This window comes from Apostichopus japonicus, chromosome 11 (genome assembly GCF_037975245.1).
Source record: "Apostichopus japonicus isolate 1M-3 chromosome 11, ASM3797524v1, whole genome shotgun sequence".
NCBI lineage: Eukaryota > Metazoa > Echinodermata > Holothuroidea > Aspidochirotida > Stichopodidae > Apostichopus > Apostichopus japonicus.
Window position 1 is genome coordinate 19,023,598 of NC_092571.1, and position 19,228 is coordinate 19,042,825.

Below are 19,228 nucleotides of genomic sequence, written 5' to 3' on the forward strand. Positions count from 1 at the left end.
ATACCTTGCACATAGTAGATTGGGGATACCTTGCACACAGTAGATAGGGGATACAATGCACACAGTAGATAGGGGATACAATGCACACAGTATATAGGGGATACCTTGCACATAGTAGATAGGGGATACCTTGCACACAGTAGATAGGGGATACAATGCACATAGTATAGGGGATACCTTGCACACAGTAGATAGGGGATACAATGCACACAGTATATAGGGGATATCATGCACATAGTAGATAGGGGATACCTTGCACACAGTAGATATGGGATACCATGCACACAGTAGATAGGGGATATCATGCATGCAGTAGATAGGGGATACCAAGCACACAGTAGATAAGGGACACCAGGCATGCAGTAGATAGGGGATACCATGCACACAGTAGATAGGGGATACCATGCACACAGTAGATTGGGATACCATGCACACAATAGATAGGGGAACTTTGACCAAGATACATCGTCAGTACTACTGTAACTTCAGTTGCTTTGCATCACTCTCTTTGTACTGTTTCTGTTAGACTGATCTAGGAGCGTGATCCATGTTTTTTTTACATTTTCATATCTACTGACATATCTGAACGTTCTATTATAAACATATACTGATGTGCTAGTAAAACCAATGTTGTCATTCCAATCATGGAATTATCCTTTCCGTTGATTGTGCAGTTAGTGTCCATAACCATTTCCCATAAAGATGCTAAAATAAGTAGATACTTCAATAATACTTAACAAGTTGTGTTTGTACAAGTGAGGAAGGAGACTTGTTAAAATCTTTGGTTTCACTTTTATCAGTGATTTGGATTTTACTTTTGTTCTTGTTATTTGAAAAGAGAATTCTCACTCTTCCCTTTTCAAGCAAACAGAAGAGGAAGATTGAGTCATTCATTCTGCTAGGTGACTGCACTTAGGTCTGATGTTATAAAGAATGAATGCTTGCATTTCCTTATGTTGCAAAATTTAGTTAAACAACAAATTAACAGAAAAAAGGGAATCCCCCCTCAACAGCTAGTATTTTCAATGACTGGATTTTAAAGTGGAACATTAAGTTGGTACACCTACAGTTTGTTATTATTTCCCTCCCAAAAAACGAAAAGAAAAACAAAATCTGTCAATTTGATTTTATTAAGTAAAGTTACGAGTGACTAACTTCTGTCCTGCCTTACCTGTTTGCACTCAACACATGCACTCTCCCATCTATATAACTTGTAAAGCTTGGTTACTGTGATGCTAGCTTACCAGTGGTGTAGCCTCATGGGGTGGTGGGGGGGGGGAGGCTAGGCACCCAAATATTTGTCTGGTTCCCTCCTCTCTCTCCCAAAATTTAAAAAAAAAAACATTGTGAAAATGTTTTCTATCGTTAGCAAAAAGTTCTGCCTTCTCCCATAGAAAAACTTTGAGCCCCCTAAAAAAAGGAGTCTAGCATGCCCATAACTGACGAACATAGTCAAATCATGAAAGTTTAATTCTGTAACACTCGAGGTAACCAGCAGCAACCAGAAAATCATGCATGGAATTTTGTACTGATTCTTGTTTCTTACTGAGCCGTGCTAGGGTAATTTTGTGTTTCCTACTTAATGTAAGAGTAGAAAAACAGGAAAAAGGTAAATAAATAGGGATACCATGCATCCAGTAGACAGGGGATACCTTGCACACAGTAGATAGGGGATACCAGGCACACAGTACATACAGTAGGGGATACCATGCAAGCAGTAGATAGGGATACCTTTTAAACAGTAGATAGGGGATACAATGCACACAGTATATAGGGGATACCTTGCACACAGTAGATAGGGGATACAATGCACACAGTATATAGGGGATACCTTGCACACAGTAGATAGGGGATACCATGCATGCAGTAGATAGGGGATACCTTGCACACAGTAGATAGGGGATACCAAGCATACAGTAGATAGGGGATACCATGCATGCAGTAGATAGGGGATACCTTGCACACAGTAGATATGGGATACCATGCACACAGTAGATAGGGGATACCATGCATGCAGTAGATAGGGGATACCATGCATACAGTAGATAAGGGACACCAAGCATGCAGTAGATAGGGAATACCATGCACACAGTAGATAGGGGATACCATGCACACAGTAGATTGGGACACCATGCACACAATAGATAGGGGAACTTTGACCAAGATACATCGTCAGTACTACTGTAACTTCAGTGGCTTTGCATCACTCTCTTTGTACTGTTTCTGTTAGACTGATCTAGGAGCGTGATCCATGTTTTTTTTACATTTTCATATCTACTGACATATCTGAACGTTCTATTATAAACATATACTGATGTGCTAGTAAAACCAATGTTGTCATTCCAATCATGGAATTATCCTTTCCGTTGATTGTGCAGTTAGTGTCCATAACCATTTCCCATAAAGATGCTAAAATAAATAGATACTTCAATAATACTTAACAAGTTGTGTTTGTACAAGTGAGGAGGAGACTTGTTAAAATCTTTGGTTTCACTTTTATCAGTGATTTGGATTTTACTTTTGTTCTTGTTATTTGAAAAGAGAATTTTCACTCTTCCCTTTTCAAGCAAACAGAAGACGAAGATTGAGTCATTCATTCTGCTAGGTGACTGCAGTAGGTCTGATGTTATAAAGAATGAATGCTTGCATTTCCTTATGTTGCAAAATTAGGTTAAAAAAACAAATTAACAGAAAAAAGGGAATCACCCCTCAACAGCTAATATTTTCAATGACTGGATTTTAAAGTGGAACATTAAGTTGGTACACCTACAGTATGTCATTCTGCTAGGTGACTGCAGTAGGTCTGATGTTATAAAGAATGAATGCTTGCATTTCCTTATGTTGCAAAATTAGGTTAAAAAAACAAATTAACAGAAAAAAGGGAATCCCCCCTCAACAGCTAGTATTTTCAATGACTGGATTTTAAAGTGGAACATTAAGTTGGTACACCTACAGTTTGTTATTATTTCCCTCCCAAAAAACGAAAAGAAAAACAAAATCTGTCAATTTGATTTTATTAAGTAAAGTTAGGAGTGACTAACTTCTGTCCTGCCTTACCTGTTTGCACTCAACACATGCACTCTCCCATCTATATAACTTGTAAAGCTTGGTTACTGTGATGCTAGCTTACCAGTGGTGTAGCCTCATGGGGTGGTGGGGGGGGGAGGCTAGGCACCCAAATGTTTGTCTGGCTCCCTCCTTTCTCTCCCAAAATTTAAAAAAAAACATTGTAAAAATGTTTTATATCGTTAGCAAAAAGTTCTGCCTTCTCCCATAGAAAAACTTTGAGCCCCCTAAAAAAAGGAATCTAGCATGCCCATAACTGACGAACATAGTCAAATCATGAAAGTTTAATTCTGTAACACTCGAGGTAACCAGCAGCTACCAGAAAATCATGTGACATTTAGTTTTCCATGAAAACTATGGAGAAAACCCTCACTGTCAACCCCCCTCCCCTTCCAAACAAAAGTGAAATAAAGAACAAAGTTGCAAAACATCAAAATGCATGAATAAGGCAAAATGGTGATTAATAAAGACAATTAAAATGGAAGCATCTAGACTAGCTACATGAAAGTAAAAGCTGTGTAGCTTAAACATTATGAATCCTCCTGACGTTAAATCATCTTTCAAACAGTTCGAATCTTTCAACTTGCGGCAATTTTGTCTGGTCTAGCCATTTACGCAGACTGTCAGAGGCACGAAATGTTGTTTATTTTGATTTTCTCTTGAGAAAGTTATTTTATGTCATATAGTTTGATGGATGTGAAGATGGTTCAATAGATTAGTTTACTTGATGTTTGACATTAATGACTGAGAGCCATTCATAACTTTCTTATCAGTTCTTCATCTTGTCATTGTGCAGTGGCTGTAAGTCCCTCTCCTCGAGTTCCTCGAGCTAATCAAACAGGCTTGAAACTTTGAATGTTTAGCTCCGAGTTTTGCTCTCAATATTTTTACATTCAGCTGCTCTTGTCAAGTTTTTTTGCCCTGGATAGTTTTGTGGTTTGTCCAGTTACATTGCATGATATAAAAAAAGAAGAAGTTAAAAACAAATAATGTGGAAAAATAGGAAAACAACAACATATTTTGTCATAGATTTTTAAGGAAGTTTGGAGGAAATAGAAAGGTGGTTTTTAACACTTTAGTAGCTATATTGTTAGTGCATTAACTAGTTAATTTATGCATATTAACATTTAAGGATATAATCATGTATCTAAGTCCTTGTTTTTGTTTAATAAAATGTGCATATTACCATACAAACTGCTAGTACAGACATGTTATACTGCAGGAATAATGTATCTGTGTGTATACTACTCTCTGATATGCTATCCTTGTCTATGGTGTAATATACTGTAGGTATACATCTGATTTGCAATAATATTAATTATAAGTTTGGTACTTGTGCCTATTTATGTTCATTTTATCCAGAGCTATAAATTATGATTGAGTAGGCAAGCTTTAATTGCTTTCAACTCAGTTTCATCTTTGCAGAATATTAGGGACATTAGGGGTTTTCTTTTGTAGCAGTTTTTGTCCTTTGTTAAAATTGGATAGTTGAAGCATGCCATTTAAGGGCTTCATTTAAATCCTCTTGAAACAAGGAAATGTTTGCTTTACAAATCAATGACTGAAGGATGTTAAAATGTCTACTGTATGTCAGGTATTTGCACATAGATGTACATGTACACTATGCTCCACACATTACAGGTCTACCTGACTTATCAAGTGTTATGAACACTGGTTAGTATGTTGATTACTGTAGATCTATTAAAGGATGTTACAAGTGAATCATGTTTGGTGTTATATTAGTTGTTCAGGCTGGATTATAATCTATTGTCATAAACTATAATAACAGTAGAGCTAGCTCAATATGACACAGAGTAAGCCTTTAACCCTTTTAAGACCCCATCTCTCTCCTCCCATTCCCCTCTCCCGTGTCCTCCCTTCAATATGACACAGAACAAGCCTTTAACTCTTTGAAGACCCCATCTGTCTCCTCCCATTCCCCTCTCCCATGTCCTCTCTTCAATATGACACAGAGCAAGCCTTTAACTCTTTGAAGACCCCATCTCTCTCCTCCCATTCCCCTCTCCCTTTTCCTCCCTTCCTTTGATTCAATCAACAATTCAAAGAAGTATTCACTACATGGGCTTTATAGATGTAAGGCCGTACTGAGATTATGAAAATGTGGATCATATGCTTAAATGTTTATTCATACAATATATGTGTGTGTTCTGAAGTCCAGCCTGGGAAACCCATGAAGGCTGTGTGCTGGCTGCATCAATCCTAGAGGAGCAAATTGCCTGCTAGCTGCAGTTATGTGTAAAGCTAGATGATTTCCTTAAGGTAGAAGGCAAAAGTATTTCTCATCTTTTCTCATCTTTCCTCATAATCAAAGCAGACAGCTTGCTCAGTGGTGGAGTTTCCGATTCGGCGGTTTTCATTGCTGCGAGCAACTCAGTATGCAATATTGATGTATGTGGAGACTTCTTCTCTATCTTCAAAGTCAGAGAAATTTCAGATGGAGTTGTTTGACTAAGAATGCTATTTTATTCATTAAAGCAGCTTTTTGCACAAAAAGAATATATCGCCAGTCATTAGTGATTTCATTCAATCTAAAGGTGTTATCATGAAGACACATTTATATGCTTAATTAAAGACAAACATAATTTGCAAAGAGCAAATCCAAAACTTTTAATCTTTGTCTTCCCTTTTTTGAAGAAGAAATTCAACAATATAAATTAATAAACTGTTATATGTGTCTGTAAGTCAGTGGAGTATGCTTTAAGCAGGGAGCTGCTACTGTGGTGGCATCTTGAACTGTTAAATGTAGTAGACTCACCAAGCTGTAAGATATTGGTATTAGGACTGACAACGCTATTCAATGGCATAGATCAGTATGGAATGGATAAGTTATTGAACTTGGCATTAAAATGGCACTTCACAGACATGTCTACCAAACATTTGAGAATAATGTAAGAATGTTGGAGTATTTGGCTGTCTACACCCCTTAGCAATTTCCTAGATGCAGTTTGTCACATCTTTTAGCCTGGTTAGGCAACTTTGGTTAGGCATTGTTGTTGCAACTTTGTGGAATGAATTGTGTGTATGACATGTTGAAACTGTTGCTCACAGCTGAATAAAGTATGGAGGCGACCCCTGAACTTTCGTTTCTGTTTTTACCTTCAAGCCATTTGGAAAGAGAATTTCTTGTTTTCAAAATGACACTTATTTTGTTGGCTTTCTTGTCACATTATAATTGGGTTTAAAGAAGTAGATATATAAGTTATTTCTTAGAAAATTGGGTAATGAGATGCTAATGACAATTATCATGCATGTCAAAGGTCATGAATGTTAATGTAATAGGCTATACATAAGCTAACACTGATACTGTATGGAAATCAGCACAAAGTTTGTGATCATTCAGAGAATCCAAAAACTTATATGATGAGTGTCTGCTATATTATTTTATGACATACTTGTTGCATGAAAGGGCTTTCAGCTTATAAGTTACATGAGTTCCTTGAATTTCTACCCCATAATTTCTGCTTTCGGCAAACCCACTTTAACATTGCTCTTGTGATAGGTTACTTAAGGTTGTGATCAATAGTTATTGCTCATTTTGGTGGTAAAACATTTGCATTTGGAAGTTTTTTCTTAATACTGGCTTTGGTATGTACATAACGCATTACATGGAATATGGGTCTTTTTCTACGACTTCTTTAAATTTTGGTTTGTAAGGTGAACAAATTGTTGACATCCTTACTTTTGAATTTGAATGGTGCTTTTTAGTGAAAATATAAATTTTGGTTTCAGGTGTTATTTTAGTTCTTTCATAAAAAGACATTTTTGTTTTTCAATACTTTTCTGTTTTCCTTCTAAGTTTGGACAATTGCTTTAATTCTCTACAAGATGTAGCCAGAAGGTTGGTTTGTATAAAAACACTTTGATGGCTAAACCAGGTCACCATCCAACCTATTCTGCTAGCACTAATAACCCAAAGTGCTAGAAATTGGCCTCTTCTGTACTCAGGTATTAAATATTGCTTACAGAAAATCAAAGTAATAAAAATAAAAAAATGGTAAGAAAATATAAAAGTAATGACTTGGGTACCTCAGTGTTTCAATGTAGAAATTATTCACTAAAATGTTGCCTGAGGGGGTCCAGGGGACTGTAACAATAGATCTGAAACTTTCAAGGAAGATTGTAAGAACCAGTAGCTCATCAAACTATGTTAGTTCATCCATGTTGCATTCATTACTGCATTCATTTTACATGGCTCATAAAAAGTGATAAGTATAGAAACCAACCAGCACATAACTATCATTTTCCAAGGATTCAGTCTTACTATGTCACTGTTGCCATGACAATATGGCAGACATGTTGGTCCTTACAATCCATGATTGTCATTCAGATAAATATTCAAAGTATGCTTGTATCAAAATGTTGATGAATTGCAGAGGTTTAGGGGCTTATTGTAGTATCCACTCTCCTCCTCCTCCTCCTCCTCCTCCTCCTCCTCCTCCTCCTCCTCCTCCTCCTCCTCCTCCTCCTCCTCCTCCTCCTCCTCCTCCTCCTCCTCCTCCTCCTCCTCCTCCTCCTCCTCCTCCCCTCCTCCCCACTCCTCCTCCTCCTCCTCCACCCTCCTCCTCCACCCTCCTCCTCCCCCTCCTCCTCCACCCTCCTCCTCTCCCTCCTACTCCTCTCTCATGTCCAGATTTTGGGGTTGCTATATAAACTTCCTGAAATTGAAGTGTGTTTTACTTGAAGAAAGAAAGTGAAGGGGGAAAAGCCAGAACTTTTGAGAGAACCATACATGTGCTGTAACAAATTGTTTTGAAATTGTTGATGGTAAATACCAAAAGAGAGTGACTGGTCCAAGTCCATCTTCATGATGTAATGTATCTAGGCTTTCTTTTGGATGCTGACCAGGGAAGGCAGGAATACAGATTTCATTGAGTAGTTGTAGCCTGTAACTGCTGCACAATGAAAATGTTACAATTTTATTTGTGAGTAACAATTGTAAGGTGTGGTAAAAGTACTCTGTGTGGTCAAAAGCACTGCTTGACAGTCTCGGCTGGACGTTCTTTTAAAGTTATCAGTTTATATTCTGAATCATTGGTGACACCAAAGTATAGCATGTAATCACTTGTAAAACTGAAGATGATATTCCAATTTAAGGAAAAGTCATTTTCAGTCGACATCTTCTAAAATCATTTTGTTCTTTCAAAAAGTCTTATCAATTTCCCAAAAACAACAAATTGTTATTTTCGCTGCCATCAAGGCAACTGCGCTAATAATAGACTAATGAAAAGTAGAAAAAATCAGATGTCCAAGGATAGTGTCTCGACAAAAGACAGAAACAGTCATCGGAATTGAAGCAGAAATTGATGGCAGATAGTGTTACAGCATTTTGTCTGCAAGGGATTGGTTGGTGGATAACCGATCCGGTAGATCCATTAACCTCCAAGGACCTTTGGACGTAGACGGTTTCAATAACCAAAGAAAAAGATGAAGACAACAGCAAATCTGGATTTGGGAGGAGGCTACAAAAAAAAAGAAGTTGCAAATAACATGGAGAATTCTCAGATTACGTCAACAAGTTCCAGTCAAGCATGTTGTTTGGGTGATTCCATTTCCAGTTTGTTGTTTCATGTGGAGTTAAAGGGATTCTCTCTACTTGGTGATTAATGTTGTACATTGTAGTAAACTTAAAAATTCACAAATAATGTTACCAAAATTGAAAGAACATATGGCAAAGCTTGGAAGACCATACAAGTTGTGGGATGGTTTCACCATACCTTATGATTTGTTATAGTCATGTATTCAAAACTTTGTAAACACCAATTTGCCCACCTCCTTCCCCCCACCCTCACACCCACACACAAGAAAATAAAACAGAAGTATCCATTTACAGAGCTATTTTGAATCATTGAACCCTGAAGCATTCATTCTGAGTCTGTAAGACTGTCAACAGTAAGACTTGCTGTATCCACCTTTCCATTTAGGTCGGTTGATGAAACCTTTTTTACTGCTTTTGCAGATTATCTCTAATCCTGCCCTCTTTCAGCAATTGTTTGAGGATCGTAGAGAGTGTACTCAACCCACAGAAAACCCTCTCGGACTTTGTTTGTAATCCTCGGCAAAGCTTTGAGCTACTGTACTTCATCCAAGCATCGAAGAAAGAACTACCTTAGTGTAGACGTACAGGAATTAAGCCTCTCCAATTTTGGGTAAATTAGATTTTGAATTAGACCACAACTTTTTAAATTTATAAAATTCAGATGTGTTAAATTTTGATGGGGGTAAAAAAAGTTTTTTTTTTCCAAAGTGACCAATCCATCATTGACCAAGCATGTCTGTCTTTGATCTTGTAGACTGAGTTTGAGGTTGAAGGTCAACTGCAGCAGATTGGATCAGTTTAAATGTATAGTAGAAACCAGAGTGATAAGTTGGGTTTTATACTTACTTAAAATCCAAATAGAAAAGAACGCTAGTCAGCTGTTGATATTTTAATACGAGAGATATTAGTGTTGGGGACATCACTGCTAGGGATATTACTGTGAAGGATATTACTGTTAGGATATTTCTGTTAGGTATGTTACTGTAAGATGTTACTGTTAGGAATGTTACTGTGAGGGATGTTACTGTTAGGGATATTACTGTTAGGGATATTACTGCTAGGGATATTACTGTGAGGATGTTACTGTGAGGCTTATTACTGTGAGGGATATTACTGTTAGGGATATTACTGTGAAGGATATTACTGTTAGGATATTTCTGTTAGGTATGTTACTGTAAGATGTTACTGTTAGGAATGTTACTGTGAGGGATGTTACTGTTAGGGATATTACTGTTAGGGATATTACTGCTAGGGATATTACTGTGAGGATGTTACTGTGAGGCTTATTACTGTGAGGGATATTACTGTTAGGGATATTACTGTGAAGGATATTACTGTTAGGATATTTCTGTTAGGTATGTTACTGTAAGGGATATTACTGTGAAGATGTTACTGTTAGGAATGTTACTGTGAGGGATGTTACTGTTAGGGATGGTACTGTTAGGGATATTACTGCTAGGAGCCTAGGTATACACAATCCTTGGCCGTTAAATGGAATACACAATCCTTGGCCGTTAAAGAGAGCCCTAGTCTTGAGGTGTTTAAGATTGCCCACGCATTATTATTAGCACTGCTGCGCTGCGCACCAACATCCTCGTTGTGATACCCGAGAGGGGTTTTTAACGAGTATATAAAAGAAGCAGAAGCAGAAGGGATATTACTGTGAGGGATATTACTGCTAGGAATATTACTATGATGTTACTGTTAGGGATGTTACTGTGAGGTCTAGTAACTGCCATTCGTAATCCTCAAAGTTGTTACAAGGCATACCAGCCTCCTTCTCTTCTACTGCTGCATATTCATAGAGCTATCAATCTAGGCACCTAATTATCCACATCTTTGCTCACAAATGTCCAAATGTGCTTGTTTGTGAATGGTATGCAAGGTAAATGCATCCTTATGAATGCATTGTCTTTGGGATATTCTCTTTGTTTGGTTAAAGAATTCCTATTTGGCTGTTTTATCTGCACATGACTAATTGTCATGGAACTGGAAGAGTGAGTAGCAAGTCAGTGCATGTGGATACCGAACATGAATGAAATTTAAAACATGAATGACATTAGCATGCATGACATAAGCATGCATGACATTAGCATGAATGACATTAACATGCATGACATTGGCATGAATATGCATTAACATGCGTGACATGACGTAATGTTTCTAATCAAATGCTACACCAGTGATTAGCTAATTTATGTTGCATTGATCCAAACTTACTGTATGAAAGGAAATCTCAGTACAAACAGAATTATCACCTTTTGTGTAATAGCCATCGTAGGTGATGAAAAAGCCTTCTCACCCCATACCCCCCTCGGCTCATCCAACCCCATTCCACCCTATCCCAAGTGTAAGCTGGCTCTGTTGGGTTTGAAAAGGCTGGCATATCAGGACTCAGGAGCAGCCATATTGTCAGTGTGTGATGTCATAATGTGTTAGGAGTTATATGTACAGTGTAACATGGATGTTACTGTATGATTGCAGTCTTTGTGATTGGATTCATAATTTATGGTTAGAATTGATCAATCAGCTTGGGCAGCACATCTCGTTAAAAGTTTGTCTTTGTTATGTTGTGTCATGAATCTATCAGTGTTTGTTTGAATGATAAACTAGCACATTAATGCGTAAGTGTCTAATTTATTTTTAGATTACTACAGATAAGTAGTAATACCTGCCCTGAAAATACTGGTTAAAGTTAACGATACAAGGTAATTGCTAATCATGCCGAGAGAAAGAGGTGTTTATGAAACTACCTATCAACTAAGAGAAACCTACGCAGCAAAATGTTATTAAAAGGGAACAAAATGTAAGGGGGCCTAATTTTGTTTTATCATGACAGGATTCACTAGACTAGTTAAAAGTACAAGTTACACTGTTAGAAGGACAGATGGGCTAATTTGTAAATTGAGTTCATGAATAGTTCCCAATCAGATGACAGGAGGGAGGTGTCATCACCACAGAGATAAATGACAGCAACCGAATGACAAACTGCTCCTGGTAGTTTAATTAACTCTGGTGTGTGAATGTCTGATTATCTGAAGGTTGTCATGGAAGGAATAATTGGAATACTCTGGTCTATTGTCCGCTAGTCGTTATTCAAAATGTTTGTAAGTATTGCTTTGGGTTTTGTTTTTAAGACAAGGAATATTTAAAATAATAAAACTCTCTCTGAATATTCTAAAGAAATAGGAATTTTCCAATCTGTGTGACAGAGAATCCAATCCCCTCCCCCTCCCTTTTCCCCTTCCCCCATCCCTGCTGGTGGAAAGTATTGTGAAGGAAAGAACAAACAGTAAAACATGAACTTGACAAACAAGTTTGACAAGATAAAACAGAAACTGTTAATAGCAAACTGCTTATCCTCTAAAGAGCCTGTGTGAGAGAATGTGTTAAAATAAGAGGGTTCATTCAGCCTCCGAAGAAGATCCTGCTAGGATCGAAACGTCCAGGCCCACTAGACAAGATGAAAACGGTCACATGCAGAAAATGCAGAAATGTTTTTTTGCTGAATGTTAGAAAATTGTGATGGCAATGATGATATTAAATTGGAATGTAGTGTAATAATTGTAAGAAGCTAGATTTGTTACAATCGTTTTCTAGTACATACAGTCTTCACAGGGCTATACAGCAGTTAAAATGCTGTTGTAGGGGTGTGGGAATGCTTTACTGGTGGTTTGGGGATGGCAGAACCTATTTCCTGTGTAACAACATTTTCCGGACAAGTGTTTGAGTCTACATGTGTGAATTATGATGACTTTTTAAGTGTCACAATGGTTTCCTTTTTTGTCTATACGTTGCTTTTTGTCCAGGCTTCCCTGCTCCTTTAAGCTAAACTGAAAATGAGACTGTTTTAAAAAGACATTGCAAGGCGCCCTTCCTCCGACTGTTCCATGCTTCATTAGCTGCAGTAAGGACAGATGATATTGCCCCTGGATTGGGATGTGATGACATTTATAGTTCTCAGCAGTTTTGTGATGAAAAAGGAATTTGACAGCTCTCGAAGATGCCCATTCTTGAGGTGATTTGTAAGAATGAACATATTTTCTCACTTGCATGAATTCAGCAATCTTAAAAAAAAAACTGGAAAATACTTGTTTTAGATGATATAATTTTATCATTATTACACGGTTATAGTTTGTGTTGTATGTAAACTATATAGGCAGTTCTCACATTATTTGGAGGGTGAGAGTAGCTTTATGTTTTATATCTTTGGGATGAGGGTTAATGCATTGTTACTTCAGGGCTATTAGTACTCTAAATTTTGAAAGAGGTGGATTTTACAATCAGAACCTTGACATTGTGGTGGTTACAAACAGCTGTTGGGGGATAATGGCTGGCTTTACTAGCAGTATCAGCAGTATTTTTATGGTCAGGTCTGTCTACTGTATATCATTCTAAGTCAGTCTCCGTACACAGACTCCAGTCTACTGTAAAATATGAGTGCATCCCAATGCCCCTCATTGTGATCATGGTAGAGTAGGTAATACCTACACCCCCTACTCCCCTCCTTCCTCCCCCCCACCTGCAGTCTTCCTAAGATAACCACAAGTAGCTACAACCATAATTTGGCTGCTTCTAATATATACAGTAAGACTATTAAGACAATAAACGCATGCAGAATTGTTTGTAAATGTTTTTAATGCAATGCTTTCTTTTATCATTGGGCAAACCAAGTGACTAAGCTAAACTAAGTTCTACAGTACGCTTGCCTTTATACTTGCTTATCCCTAGATATCCTTTATACTTGCTTACCCCACAATATCTGGTTACATGATCACGAACATTCAGACTTCCCACCCCTGGGGGATCCAAATCCTCCCAAAAACTAGGATCAAGATTACGTGATCTGATCCTGAGTTCCTAAGGATTAACACTTCAGCGGATCACCGTTGATGTTTATTTCCCTTCAGAATCAGATCTCCTGTGTGTTCTCAAATGTGAATAAAGCTAGAGGGACAGACAAGAGGTAGTATTGCATATATACACATCTGTATAAATGTATGTGTGTGTGTGTTTGTTTACTTTCAAAGCCCAAACATCAGCTTTGGGAGTCATCCACAAATGCCTCTGGGACACAGTCAAAGCTTGATTGAGTCTCTCTGGGGAGCGTTCTCAGTTTTTCATGTTATGTCAAAAGTAATCATTAAGTTTTGACGAAACTTTCTCAAGATTTTGACAAAAGTTTCCCAAGCAAACCTTAATAAAGACATTTTGATCCAGTAAATTATGAGTGTAAGACCTTCAAATTGTCAGTAATAGTGGGCTGGACAGAGTTGTCAATGTTGATTTCAGTTGATTTAGTTTACACTCTAACACCTGGATCTTCCAAACAGTTTTCTTCTTATCCTTGGGTGAACAGTTTCAAGTCCTACCGGGAATCTGATACTAGTCAGTTAGTTTCAATGGATGCCAATAACTGTCTAGCAGAAATGTAACTTGAAATATATATACTAGAATGGTCTCCAGATTTTCCTCTATGATAGGGCCCAATAGTCAAGGTCATCACTTTTTGCCCTAAGTTTTACAGTACCATGATAAAAATTGGTAAAATTTCACAAAGTGTCCCTAAAGAGTCTCCAAATTTATGTTCATACATAGAGGAAGGTTCAATTAGATATTTGAATGTCTGAGGTAAATGCTTTGAGGATTGCAATAAAGGACTTGTATAAATCTAAGCATTAGTGACCATTACTGGACTATCTAGCATACCTAGTACATGTATGTCCTCTTGTTTTAGAAAGGGTTTGACTAAATAAACTGAGCAGTATTTCTTCAAGTCTGTATTTATTCAGCAGATCAAAACATGGAATTGATACTTTTATTCAAGCATATCCGCCCTCTCTAATATCATAGTACAATGTACTTTGTCTAGAGTAAGCTTTAAGCATTCATTGGTTCTTTCCCCCCCCCCCCACCCCATGCAGTGAATGCTTGCAACCACACAACCAATTCCACCACCAAGTATTGCTTCTGTACTGTGGTTGCTATTAAAGTCTACCCGTGTAGTATGGACTCTGGGTATCTACTTACAGTTGTAAACTATAACGAGGGGAACTCTTATGTGTTTATCTTCGTAATGATATTATAAAATGTTAATCATGTACTCTAGTTAATATAGATTGTCAGAACAATATACAGAATTCTAACTAAGTAGAGATAATTTCTGAACCCTGGAAAACCTGTCTTTGAGTAAATATCTTTATCTGAGCTTTATTTGAACAGCTCATAAATGTAGTCAATTTATTGCCCTATTGCAACCCTTCTTATTGAATTTCCTTCCCTGGTTTATAATCATTGCTTTGCTATATTACAATCATCAAAATTGAAAACAATACATTGGTTCTATAAACAATAGGTAATTTATCAGTCTGTTTTAGTGATTATATTAGGCATTAGATATACTGACAGTTACCAATTCTGTATCACCACCATCTACCAGTTGTACTTTAATGGATACTGACATATTAGCACTGCATGTGTACCATACCCCCCCCCCCCCCCCCCACCCCCTCCCCCCATCCCACACTACATCCCACAACAATTTCCACATGGACTCTTTGTATACTTGTATCCTTAATTCCCCAAATCTGTCCTTCAAAGAATGGATGGTTGTAATTCCAAACTACATAGCAACAGAAACATTTCTGTATTTTAACTTTTAAGTTTATATTTATATTATATATTTAAAAGGTTAATAATACCATCATTCCTAGTTTGTAGTCAATAACCTCTGAAATAAACATGTTTACCTTTGTATGTAATCAATATCAAAACATAGAAGGAAACTGGAAAGAAAAAAAAAGGAAGGGGGGGGGGTTGAAGAGTGAACCAGAGAGAGAATACAGAACATGCTGTAGTTTGCCCTATCTGCTCTGTAAAAGTGTTGATAACTTGTTGGTATTTGTCAAGATTTCTGAAGAGAGATTTGATAACAATCCTGGTCTTGTAGGAATTCTTTTTCTTTGTGGGCTTACATTACTTTCAGTGTAGGTTCACATCAACCCTCCAGGCAGGATTTGTTTCCCCTCTCTTTTCTCCGTTTTCTTTTTGTCCAGCATTCACCATTCTTCATCACCACAATTGGGACAGAAATCTCAAATTTCATTCTATTCTGAGTTGCTGACATTACGATTTAAAGTGATAGGGTACTACAGTATAATACTACAATAAGAATTGTTCCCTCTATTCTATGGTCTGATAAATTTAGGGAAATGCTTATAAGTTGAGATTAGGTGTGACCAAAAAACAAGAAAAAAAAACTTCTATAACCTCCGTTCTTATTGGAATTGAACATTTATTTGAAAACATTTGCAAAGTCAGTTCATTTGAGCAGAATAACTAATGTTCTGTTAAAGTTTCAATACATGTAAGAGAATCACTTGCCCTTAAGGTACAGCAGTCAGCACAACAAATACAATTAAGTCAGTATTAATAATAGAACTCGTATATAAGCATCGCTTTGAGGCACAGTTAACACAACAGACCTTGATTTATTTTGGAAGATTTAAAAAACTGTTAAGCAATAAAATATTTACAAAGGTCAGGCTCCAACGTTCAATACAGTACTTTGTAAACAGAGATTTTTGTTATGAACCTTCTGTGCTAGTGAAGGATCGCGAAATGCATTCTTCATGCGATCTTCATGATTTCCTCTGACTTTCACACCAGCAACTATTAATATTTTAATATTTTCTGTGTTCAGAAGTGTTTTTCTGGTGCTAGCTAACGAAGCTTGTGTAGTAGAAGTGAGTTCTTCACATTAATGACACCTTCGTAAAGTAAATGTTTTAGGTAAATTAATAATGGAAAGCTGACTGTGAAATTTTAGAAAATAGAAAAGAGGAAAGAAATCTATGACTGGAATAGGATTCAAAGCAGTGACCTCTATGACCTCTGGGTTATGTAATATTGCTCATCAACATATTTGTGGTCATGTGGGTTGAGGAATATCAGGTCAAATGTCATCTCCGGCTGACTTTGGACCCTGTACTCAGACACTAAAAACCCTGAGGTGGTATCCTCAATAATGAATCAAAGGTGCTCACTAGCTTGTTTTGCATATTTACTTTGTTCCCCACTTACCTGTCTCCCCACAACCTAAGCACCGCATTCTACCGTGTCTAGTATGCCCTGGTAATCTTTTAACACTGTACACCCTCACTGACCCCCAGTGAACCCCTTCATATTCTACCATTCCAAAGTGTCTCACATGTTTTTCGTATTGGGAAAAATTTTCTTCGAAATTCGCCCGGATACCTTGGATTTTTACTCTAGAAGTTTCCTTATAGGAGTTCTAGCACTTCCAACAACCTTTTACAGCCTGATAAGTATCCTCTTCTTTAGGGAAGGGAGTTTTGGGGGCTGTTTTTTGGTGTGCACTCTCGCCCATGCGTTCGTTTTTTGTTAGCGTAGCGTGGGTTTCTCAGTAGTAGTTCCGCCAAACTACTTTGTTCGTTCGCCTTCTCCGCTTTGATACGCGGATAGGCATTTGTTTTCTTGTGTACAGTACATCTTTTCCAGCTATTTTAACCTCTCCTAAGATGTTTTGCTTGTTTCATGTACTTTCGTTACTTTTTTACGCTTTTTAGTGTTGGTTTCACTCTTGTAGCGTAGCTTGTAAGCTGCGAACCCCTTTCCCATACTAGGCGAGATAGGCGGTTCGATTACGTTGTTGTTTCATGTTTGAACCTTCATATATTTGTATATATTTTCATGTTTCTCCATGTTTTTCGCTACTCGTGCGCTAGTTAATGTCGGGAGTTTCACTCTTGTAGCGTAGCTTGTAAGCCGCGAGCCCCTATCCCATACTAGGCGGGATAGGCGGTTCGATTACGTTGTTGTTGTTTCATGTTTGAACCTTCATATATTTGTATATATTTTCATGTTTCTCCATGTTCTTCGCTACTCGTGCGCTTCCTAATGTCGGGAGTTCCACTCTTGTAGCGCAGCTTGTAAGCTGCGAGCCCCTATCTCATACTAGGCGGGATAGGCGGTTCGATTACGTTGTTGTTGTTTCATGTTTGAACCTTCATATATTTGTATATATTTTCATGTTTCTCCATGTTTTTTGCTACTCGTGCGCTTCCTAATGTCGGGAGTTCCACTCTTGTAGCGTAGCTTGTAAGCTGCGAGCCCCTATCCCATACTAGGCGGGATAGGCGGTTCGATTACGTTGTTGTTGTTCATGTTGAACCTTCATATATTTGTATATATTTTCATGTTTCTCCATGGTTTTCGCTACTTGTGCGCTTCCTAAGTGTCGGGAGTTTCACTTGGGGCGTACCTCGTAGCCTTGTTTAGGAAGTCAAGGTCAGAGGTCAATATGGGATCATTTTAGTCATATGAGTACTTAGGTGATGATATTTGGATATTGAATTGAATGTCATCACTCATTAATAAAGTTTGTCTGAAATCATTGTTAGGTACAATGTCACAGAGGGTTTGACCTTTGACAATTGTTCCATAATATCTACCATTCCATCTTCTGGGCCAGAAATAGAGATTCCGCCAGCTTTGTTTCTACAGTATGTATATGATTATGGACTATTGATGGAATGTAACTAGAGTAACAGCTAGTGTATTCATCCAATAGCAACTTGCATATAAGTGTGACCATTTAAGAGTTATCTTGATGGAGTATTACTTCCATTTAATAACATGTCCAATGTATCCTGTGGGTGTATTATTAATACCATAATTAATATTGCTTTACACTTATTTGTAACAAGTGAAAGAAGCAAGTTCTGGCTGTCATTACTTTGACATAGTCAGTTAATTTAGTAGTGTGTATTAAATTTACTTCGTTCCTCGCTTACCTGTCTCCTGACAACCTTAGCACCACATTCTACCTTGTCTAGTATGTCCTGGTAACCTTTTATCACTGTGCGCCCTCTATGACTGGTCCCTCCGGTCTTTGACATGGTCAGTTAATTTAGTAGTGTGTCATTTATTACGCTCCTCGCTTACCTGTCTCCTCACAACCTTAGCACCACATTCTACCGTGCCTAGAATGTCCTGGTAACCTATAAACACTGTGCGCCCTCTATGACTGGCCCCTTTGGTCTTTGACATGGTCAGTTAATTTAGTAGTGTGTCATTTATTACGCTCCTTGCTTACCTGTCTCCTCAAAACCTACTGTAACACTCTGGTTCTACCGTGCCTATAATGTCCTGGTAACACTGTACGCCCTCTATGACCGACCCCACCGGTCTTTGACATGGTCAGTTAATTTAGTAGTGTGGTTACATTTGTACAGTATTGATTATAATACAGTAGTCATAACACCAGAGATGAATGAAGTTGCACAGATTGAGAGACTCATTTAATTTAGTAAATATTGTGTAACATGCAACTGCCCTTTTTGTTTAGTTTCTGGTTAAAGGGGTTTCATGAATTCATATAACTTTGTAAAGTAGTAGACATGCTTTATGATGATATACAATTCATCAGTTTGATATTTGGTGAGAGTTTGAGGTTAACTGTAACAATGGATCACTCAGCTTTGTTATTATCTAACATAACAATAAGGGCTGAAAGACAATAGCAGGGTCACAGACAAAAGATATCTATATCTCTATCTATGAGTAGTACAGTTTCACTTCTCT

The 19,228-nt window shown here is 37.6% G+C and overlaps 1 protein-coding gene across 4 annotated transcripts in view; it reads left to right on the forward strand.

Annotated features, from left to right (window-relative positions):
* Nucleotides 1-19,228, forward strand: part of LOC139976475 (D-glucuronyl C5-epimerase B-like) — a 107,123-nt gene that overhangs the window by 29,167 nt on the left and 58,728 nt on the right. The window contains exon 3 of one of the 4 annotated variants that reach the window (XM_071985252.1): nt 9,044-9,233. The exons of 2 other annotated variants lie outside the window; for them this stretch is intronic. The gene's annotated coding sequence lies outside the window, so the exon portion shown is untranslated. Of the gene's footprint in view, nt 1-9,043; nt 9,234-12,504; nt 12,649-19,228 lie in introns of those variants that run through there. One more of the 4 variants, XM_071985250.1, reaches the window with a different exon arrangement.